The sequence below is a fragment of the Sceloporus undulatus genome, chromosome 1, assembly GCF_019175285.1.
Source record: "Sceloporus undulatus isolate JIND9_A2432 ecotype Alabama chromosome 1, SceUnd_v1.1, whole genome shotgun sequence".
Lineage (NCBI taxonomy): Eukaryota > Metazoa > Chordata > Lepidosauria > Squamata > Phrynosomatidae > Sceloporus > Sceloporus undulatus.
The window spans coordinates 230,123,487-230,132,672 of record NC_056522.1 but is presented as its reverse complement, the minus strand read 5'-3'; the positions used below and the strand labels follow the sequence as shown (position 1 = coordinate 230,132,672).

The 9,186-nt window shown below is 38.8% G+C and overlaps 1 protein-coding gene across 1 annotated transcript in view; it reads left to right on the top strand.

The window, feature by feature from the left end:
• Positions 1-9,186, top strand: part of THSD7B (thrombospondin type 1 domain containing 7B) — a 628,673-nt gene that overhangs the window by 594,142 nt on the left and 25,345 nt on the right. The gene's annotated exons all lie outside the window — the stretch shown is intronic.

Below are 9,186 nucleotides of genomic sequence, written 5' to 3'. Positions count from 1 at the left end.
GTGTGTGTGTGTGTGTGTGTGTGTGTGTGTGTGTGTGTGTGTGTGTGTGAACCATCCCCTGGTGAATAAAGAAGTGTGATTCTGAAAACAGTGTTTCTTGTGAGAAAATTGTGGTTTTTAGGAGAAGACATGCTTTTCATGCAAAAAAATGCAGTCTTATAAAAACTGCACAATTTTCAAAGGATATGTATTTATAGTTCAGGAATTATAACTGCACTTGTAGTGTTTTTGTCCCAAAAGCCAGCATATTCAGCATAGCTTGTTCTATGCAGAAAATAGAGAAGTTTTGTTTCCTGCAGAGAAATTGTGTATTTTAGGACTAACACAGGTAAATTGCTTTTCGTAGAAGAAAATGCTATTTTTGTGCAAAACCATGTGTGAATTTTATGCACAGTACACCCCACACTGTGAAGATTCTCATCAATCTACAATTCTCCTCATCAGGGTTTCCTGTCATTCAAGAAACATTTTTAAAATCATTTTTGCAATATTTTAAAAATATTCTTTCAATTTTCAACACAATGCAAAGAGTTCTGCACCTCTTGTTGGCCCAGACAGAGACAACATTGGATATGAAAATCAGTTTGCTTACCAAACTGGGTGATTTTTAAATCTCTGAGCTCTGTCATGCAATTTCTAGTATTTTTAACTGAAGAAGAAAATAAAGTTAATTATATATAAACATAACAGTAGTGGGTGGCTCTAAAATGATCAGTAAACAGAAAAATGAGCTATTCAGAAAATGTTTGTATCTATATCTATAGTTGGATGGATAGAATGATGGAGAGGGAAGGAGAGAGAGAGAGAGAGAGAGATTAGAAATAATAAAGATGGACATACACAATATACATTGTTCAAATCATTTTGTTAGTTAAATATACCAACTTATTTCATTAAATACAATTCAAAGTAGGACACAGACTCAAAATTTAAATACTGTTGAAGGAAAATCTTATAATTTTTTTTAGAGAAAACAGCTTCAATAGGTGCCCTGCTCATTTACTACATTTCAGGAGAGCATCAGGATTGTCCAGTATTACTATTTTGAAAACCTGAAAAGCCTTCAACTTTCCTGAGTTGTTGTGAAGGTGGAAGGTGTACATGCAGACTTTTGTGTCAAAGCAAATTATTTTGGAATAGTATAATTTTAGTTGCAGGCATTTTTGTGTTTTTTCCTATAGTAGCTCTCATCTGGTCTCCAAGGAGAGTAATTGCTAGTCAGAATGAGGAGTATGGATGCAGAGCTTCTTAATACCTTTTTTTTAAAATGAAAGTCATGCAGCTTTGTAGTATTGACAGAGCTGAATTTCTTGTCAGTGTTTCATACAAAACATGTTCTGTAATGTTATAAGGGAAGAGACAAAGCCAAGCTAAAAGCTTAAAGAAGCTCACAATGCCAAAATATACTATCTGTGATTCAAAGTATTTTAAAGCATGAGGAGTGTACCTGGACACTTACTTAAAGAGGCAGTCTTCATAAATTCTCTTGTATAAGTTTCGTTAAGCTTTTGAAGGCTTAAGAACCCTGAAGGACATACTTCTCTCCTTCTCTAAGGAATGAATTCTTAGAATTGTAATAATGCAATGTAAAATGATACCCTAGAATGAGATGTAGTGTTGGCAAAAACGAACCCATTGAATATCAAGCTAAATCTTACAATGACTAATTCTCCCTCATGAAGCAATTATCACTTCTTTATTAAAAGTAGCAAACCCATCAAATGTTTTCATTCAATCCATATGGTTATACTATGCATTATTCAATGCATACATTTAATAAAGCTTGACCATCTGATAATGAAAGCTATTCAATTAAACTCCTAAAGTTAAATATGTTTGATCACAAACAAATAAGTAAAAATATAAAGCACCAACCAAGTCTGGATTGTCCGCTGTATGGCCTTGATCTCTAAAATACTGCTCTAATGAGAGGTGTCTAAGCTGCTAACTGGTTGCAGTTTTCTGGACTTTTTCAAACTTCTGATGGTCTTTTGTCATGTACCAAATTGTAGGGGTATATAATAAGGTAAATCTCATAACGGTGTTACAGTTAACAAACTCTTTTGGCTTCTGTCATTTACCTGAAGTTTAATTTTCAATACAGTCATTAAGGGTAAAATTAAAAGTTCCTCCTTTGACAAGGTTGTCAAGTCGTGTCTGACTGTAGGGGGCAGTGCTCATCTCCATTACTAAGCTGAAGAGCCAGTGTTGTTAGAGACTACTCTGTGGGTCATGTGGCCAGCATGACTGCATGGAACGCTGTTACCTTCCCACCAAAGTGGTGCCTATTTATCAGATTGCATTTCCACACGCTTTCGAACTGCTAGGTTGGCAGAAGCTGGGACTAGTGATGGGAGCTCACCCCATCATGAGGCACTTGGCTCATGAAATGCTGACCTGCAAATCTTGCAATTGATAGAGTCAACATCTTAACTGCTGAGCCACCTCATACAGTCATTAGGTACCTTGACTTTTGAAAGGTAGGCTATGAAATTAGTTACACTTGACACCACAGCCTGATCCATGGTCTGTTAATTATTAAAGTTATAGGGGCACCTTTCCATATTCAATGTGGCAATCTTACTCAAACTTTTAAAAATCCTCCAAATTCTTGACATTACTGAATCCAAATTTGGCAGACAGAAGGGGCCTAGTTCAAATATCTGAGCTAAGCTGACCGCAATGTGTTGGTGTTTCAATATAACTGACCTCATTTATAACAAAACAGGAAGCACATCAACACTGTGCATTGAAATCAGGTTGAAACAAATGTAATTGTTAGGTGTTCCCCACACAGTCTCATAGTCCTTGGTAGTTCTTTTGTTCTTTACAGTGGCCCCTTGATGTCTGCTAGGGGTTGGTTTCAGACACACCCTCCCTCCTGTGGATACCAAAATCTGGGGATGCTCAAATTCCATTATATATAATATCATAATGGCAAAATCAAAGTTTGCTTTTGGTGTGTGTGTGTATTCAAGCTATGAATGATTGAATCCATGGATGCAGAGGGCTGACTGTATTAGCAATCTCTAGTTCTACCACAAAATTCAAATTTGCAAACTGTCTTGTTTAGATGACCAAGCAGTTAAAAATATTTAATGTTGCTTTACACTGATAGTGTAGATACATGCTCAAGGAAAACGCTTATTTAAACCCAAGGCTGAAGTGATAGGTTTCAGTAGTGAGAATTCACAAAAAGAAAATATTTTTCTCAGTATTTCCACCAGGAAGATTGACAGGAGATGTGGCGGGAGGAAGAACTAAAATAAACTGATCTTATGGATTCCACTTAAGGCAGCATCCCAGAGGAGGCTACCTCTTTCAGAAAACTCCATGAAACCTGAATCACTCACTCCTTTCATTTTGTAATGATTTATTTATACTATCTACAGAAGAATGGAAAAAGAGGAGGCAAATGTAAGAGGAACAGTGTGAATGTTTAACTTATTTCTGATCAAAATATCACTTAGAGAAATCAGCCGCAGCCAAAAGTATTTTAAATACATGCACACACACATGCACACCGTGATGTTTATGGAACACACTGTGTTACCAAGTGCTATATCCAACTGTAACTGCAGATTCCAGATTCCATACCTTGCTATGATTTCCCAGGGAATGAGGAGAATTGCAGACACTGATACATACGGCCCAGTTTTTGGGTTTATCAAAGTAGCAGTAAGCAGATGGAAAGCTCGGAGATACTTCTGCAATCTCCATTTTAACATTGGAAGTCCTCTAGTGTGCAAGCTGCAATTCCACAGCTCTCAAGAGGTATGGTGTTGAGAACCCATGGCCTCTGTTCTTAAGGGGAGACCCATTTTCTTACGAACACATGACGTAACTGTTAGGGAGGGGAAGATTCCCTGCCAATTAATGATTAACAAAATTTTAGGCCTGTAAAGAATATCTGTCTTCTGATCCTCAATGACAAAACGGTTTCTGTACTGTTGCCCTCCCTCCAACATTTCAAAGATGAAAACTGGGACAGCAACGCCAAAGGTGCTCAGCACTGCAAACATGTTTAATTCGGAAGAACATATATGTTAGAAGAGAATGCTCCTGCTTGCTTTTGCCTGTATCTGCTGGGAAGTTTCAGGATCCTGCCTCCTCATTTCTCTCCTGCAGCATTAACTGAGTGCAGACTATGGCCTGGGACAGATGAGCCAAAAGTGGCATGCTGCAACGAATACTAGGGTTCTGGAGTGCACAGCATCCGCATTCTCCAGAACCCTAGCACGTGACCATGGTGGCATCATGGCGGCATCCTGTCCACACGGGTACCACCATGGTGATGTAAGCGATACACACCATACAGATGTTGCTGTGCATTGCTTACGTCAAGAGTGCATCAATGGCACACTTGTGATGTTCGCGCGGTGTCAGAAAAAGAACCCGGTTTAACTGCTGAGGCATCCCTCCAGGGGAAAACCGGATGCCTCCAGCCCACCCTGACGGGGAGATATGTACCAGGCCTATGTGTGCATTTTGATCTCAGTTTGCAACAATTGGTAAGCTGAGGAAAACAGTGTAAAGTGAGATGAAGAGAGGGAATCTGGGACATTTTTAGTACAATGCAAGAAGTGGGACAATATATAGTTAATTAGGACTGTCCTGCAAAATCAGAGCAGTTAGAGTGTGTGCTGTGGGGGATCCCTGTCAGGAAAAATGCTCATGAAAGCATTTTTCATCATTTGAGACAGTCAAGTTTGGCAAGGGGAGGTATTGTCCAGGAATTTTTTTTTTTTTTAATGTAAGGCTTGTGTATCTCTGAGAGCTGCATGATGAGGAGCAAGAAGTTATGTTGTTGCACTGTGATACAATGACACAGGAGCCCCACAAATGAAAAACTCATTTTCTCCTAGTTGCTGCTGTCATTGTTCTCATTCATAGTCTATATGATACTAGGATGGGGGAACATCTCTCTGTGTGGTTGTTGAATAGTGGGCTGGCTATTTGTGGAAGATGAGAGAGAGAGAGAGGGGGAGAGAGAGAGAGAGAGAGAAAGAAATCTGATTAAGAAGAATAGATAGCAATTGTTACAGGTCCAGTCATTACAGCGGTGTGTTGTTAAAAAAGCAGAGCCTTTGTATTTCTTAAGTACAAATTTGCAATTACATTTCCCCCCCCCCCCCATTTTGAAATTAGGCAAAAGGGTATGCAAATTACAGCATGGATAAAAGCAAATTACTTCATTAACTTCAAGGAGCTTTTTAAGATTTTGTTTCCATAGGCTTAACTGAAAAGCCCATTCTCACTATAAAATGCAGGGATCCTTTATCAATTTCCAGTGGAAAGCAAAGGTTCTTGAGAAAACTTGAAACCTGAGAGCGCGTAACATAATTAGATTGGCTAGAATCCCATGTACAGCAGCAGTTAGACTGAGTAAATTCCACTGAAGTCTGAGAGAGTTAAACAACCTAGGAAGTAGTAGAACTCTGCTCTTCTCCAGTTCTGTAACACAATTTCCATTCAAATGCCATATGAAAATTCCTGCTATGGACCAATTAAAAAAGGCCAATGAATAACACTGGTTTTTATAAAGTTTAGACAGATAAGAAAATGGAAAGAGAAGTAGCATGTGTCTAAAGAAGGATGATGAACTTGGAGATCAGATATATGGTACAAATGGACTTTAGATATATGGCATGAAATATGTCCTGTTGTGTGCAAATATGTGGCATAATAACCTCTCTGCCACTAATTCATACCCTTCATAATGCCTACCCTTCATTAAAAAAAAACCAGTGTTATTAAGTTTGGATTAATTTGTGTTTTCATTACTGACAGTTATATGTTTGCTTCACTAAAGCTTGTCAGCTATTCTTAGCTTATCAGTAGCAGCTGATAGAAATGCTTCAGTATTTCCTTAATTAAATTCATTTTTAAGTTCCATCTCTTTAGGCAAAAGCGTAATAAAAGTGATGACAAACTAGCATATAGTGCTGCTTTCATATTCCTCTACAGTGAGTTAATCAATAAAGATAAGGGAGATCATAATGAATGATTGCACAAACAGAAATCCTTATTATTACAGTCATTTCCTCTCCCATAATTAACCTTCTTAAAAATGATGGCTTGCAAAGGATGTAAATGAAGTGTAAGTTATTATCTGGGGACTGGTTTAGCAAGCCCTTGCTGCTCTTTTAAGTTAAACATGAGTTTATTTTAAAACATCTCACTGTGCACACTAGTAAATATTTCCCTGTATATGTGATAAGACTTCATTAAAAACCCAAACTATGATGTAGTGGGGAGAATTACAAAAGATTAATAATTATGCCCATGCTGTGTTTCACAATAACAGTTATCATAAGTTTTCACCTTTTTCTTTTTTTCCTCTTTTTTTCCATCTTCTTCTCTTCCCCCTCCCTCTTCTCCTCTTCCTCTTCCTCCTCCTCCTTCTCCTCCAACCAAATGAAGTTTGAGTTTTTATGACCAAATTACATTTATTGTAGCTGAAAAATTGCAAGTACTGTAATGGCCATTACTGTCCATAACCAGTTTTACAATTTCCATTAAGAACCTATTTATTTTCAGTGAAATATACCTAACTCAGTGAATAGAAAAAGAAATTAGGTTACCATTTCTGGAATAATAGTGCTGCTGAATGCCATTCATTAAAGTATCAGCAATCTCATTTTGTAATCCTCGACTGCCCAGACACAGAGGACGGCCTGGAGAAGAAATGTTTTCTCTAACACTATTCCAATTAGACAGCATCTTGTTATTGTAATGGAAAGGGCCTCGTGAATGGTAGCAGCAGAAGGCTGAAGATGGTATTAAATAGGCAGGCTTTCTGTCTTTATCAAGTTGAGCAGCCCACAACCGATCTCATTAAGCAAGGGAGTGGGCAGATCTGCAGTGGGCATATACAGGACACATCCAATTACAGCCGACAGACATGGGGTGTTAATATACTCCAATTAGTATAGTGGCATCATAGATACTATGAATCCAGCACAGCTTTGCATTCTGAGGATCTCTCTCACTTTCATGTGTTTCCCCATTACTGGAAAGGGGAAGATCTTGTGAACCCAGAATGAACGGACAGAATAGTTGTCACTTCCTTTAAAACACTTGAGAACATTTCTACGCTAAGGAGTTTCAGTATCATTGAGCATCCCAATGTGCTAAAAAAACACCCTCTTGAATATTATTGAGTAACACTGAGGTATCTACAATGTGGTGTCCTCCAAATGTTTTGGGCTACAGTCCCAGCATCCACAATGATTGGCCATGCTGTCTAGGAATGATGGGAAATGTTGTCTAAAACCTGTAGAAGACAACAGTATTCTGTGTTTGTGCATTAGAAGATATATGATTACACCTCTGCAATTAGATGGTCTTCCCATGCTGTTTATGATTTACCCATTTACATTCCATGCTTGTCAGCATGGAGTACCAGTCCCGGAATATGCTGCTGGTGGCATTTTCTGGAAATTTTATACCTCCCCAAAAAATAAACCTTTCCAAACTCTGTGCACAAATGTGACTCAAGCTACACAATACAGGAAGGTATATGGATATGACCACCTAAAATTGTCTCATAACATATAAACAACTTGGGATATGACAACAAAGAAGGGAGGCTCATAGGAATCCATCGTATGTTAAAAGAATGTAGGAGGGTGCTATGAGAGTAGAACAGAAATGCTTCCTAGCATCAAAAACTCATAATATAAATGCATTTCCATTGTCTACATATTCAGCCAATGTGGGAAGGGGGTTCACTGTGTATTTACTGATCTGTATGTGCAAAGGTGCTTCATTTAAAAAGGAACCTAGTCTATTCGGAGCACGCATGGATGATCATGTGTATGCATGTACACACACACACACACACACACACCAAGTTTTGCTTGGTAGAATGGTTTGCAGGTAAATTAGTATGCATGTGGAAACAACAAGGATCCATTTTTACTGCCCCAGTAGAGTGCCAACACTGTAGAATGTGCAGTCCTGTGACTGGTCACACATTCGGTATGTGCAAGCTGTGAGTAACTTTTTGATATTAGCATTTCCCCAACTGCTGCTGTTGATAGCCAGTGAAATAGCATGTGTGAGTGAGGAGCATTAATTTCTTACAAAATGATGTCACTAGGGGACATAAGTTAATATTTCTCATGCATCTACATGTTGCAGGACCTGTTTTGCCATGATTCCACAAAGGTTTGAGCACCTTAGTCTATGCTACTGAAAGCTGAGTTTGAAGGTACTTCTCATAGAAATTAAGTATTTGTTCCCCCTCTGTAAACTGATGATACAAGATATGTTCTTGTATGCTGCAACAAAACTGCAAAAACAGCAGCCTTTTAGAACTTAAACAAGGCCAGAGGGACATCTGGACAGATAAGCTGAAAAAAACAGGAGATGAGTTAGGGGAAAAGCTATTGCAAAGAGCAGGAGAAAGAAGGCAGCATGCACTATCGTTTGTCAAGAAGTGTGTGTGTGTGAGAGAGAAAGATTCTCTGAGGTACTGTTCCTATTGAAAACCTGAGGAATCCATAGTTGGTTGGGTACAATACACCTGAGGATTGCATATTGCGAGAATGGTGAAACTTTTAGTCTAAGGGAAAACTTCACTTTTAAGGGGCTCTTAGGGTCCACATACCAATGGTGGGTGGGTCCAAAAATACTCCATATTAACTGTTACCACCTGGTCTCAGAGGGTGAGAGGACTAGACAGGCACAGGTCAATCAAGCCCCACCCCAGAGGCAGATGAATGGTCCTTGCTCCATCTTAACTGCTACCATCCCAGCCTCGAAGGGAGAGCAGGCATGGCTTCACCATGCCTACATCCTGAAGCAGGCAGAGCACCCTGCCTCCATTCCAACTGCCACTGCCCTGGCATTGGAGGAAGAGAAGAACCAGCCATATCGGTTAGACTTTATCCCCTTCCCCACTGCCATTCCCTTCTTCCTTTGTTTCTTGTCATTTTGGATTGTAAGTCTAAGAGCAGGGAACTGTCAAATTCACATTCTGTAAGTGTGTATAGCTGAAGAGCATTTTATAAATAAATAAAATGTTAATTTAAAACTATTACTGCCAGTTATCTAAGCCTTAGTACAGTCTTTTAGAATTAATTAAAAAAAAAAAAAGAATTGCATGGGGGGCAGGGGTGGCCCAAAGCCTCTCTTTTATAGAGCGTTCCCAAGCATAGTTTTTGGTGGGTTTTTCAGGCT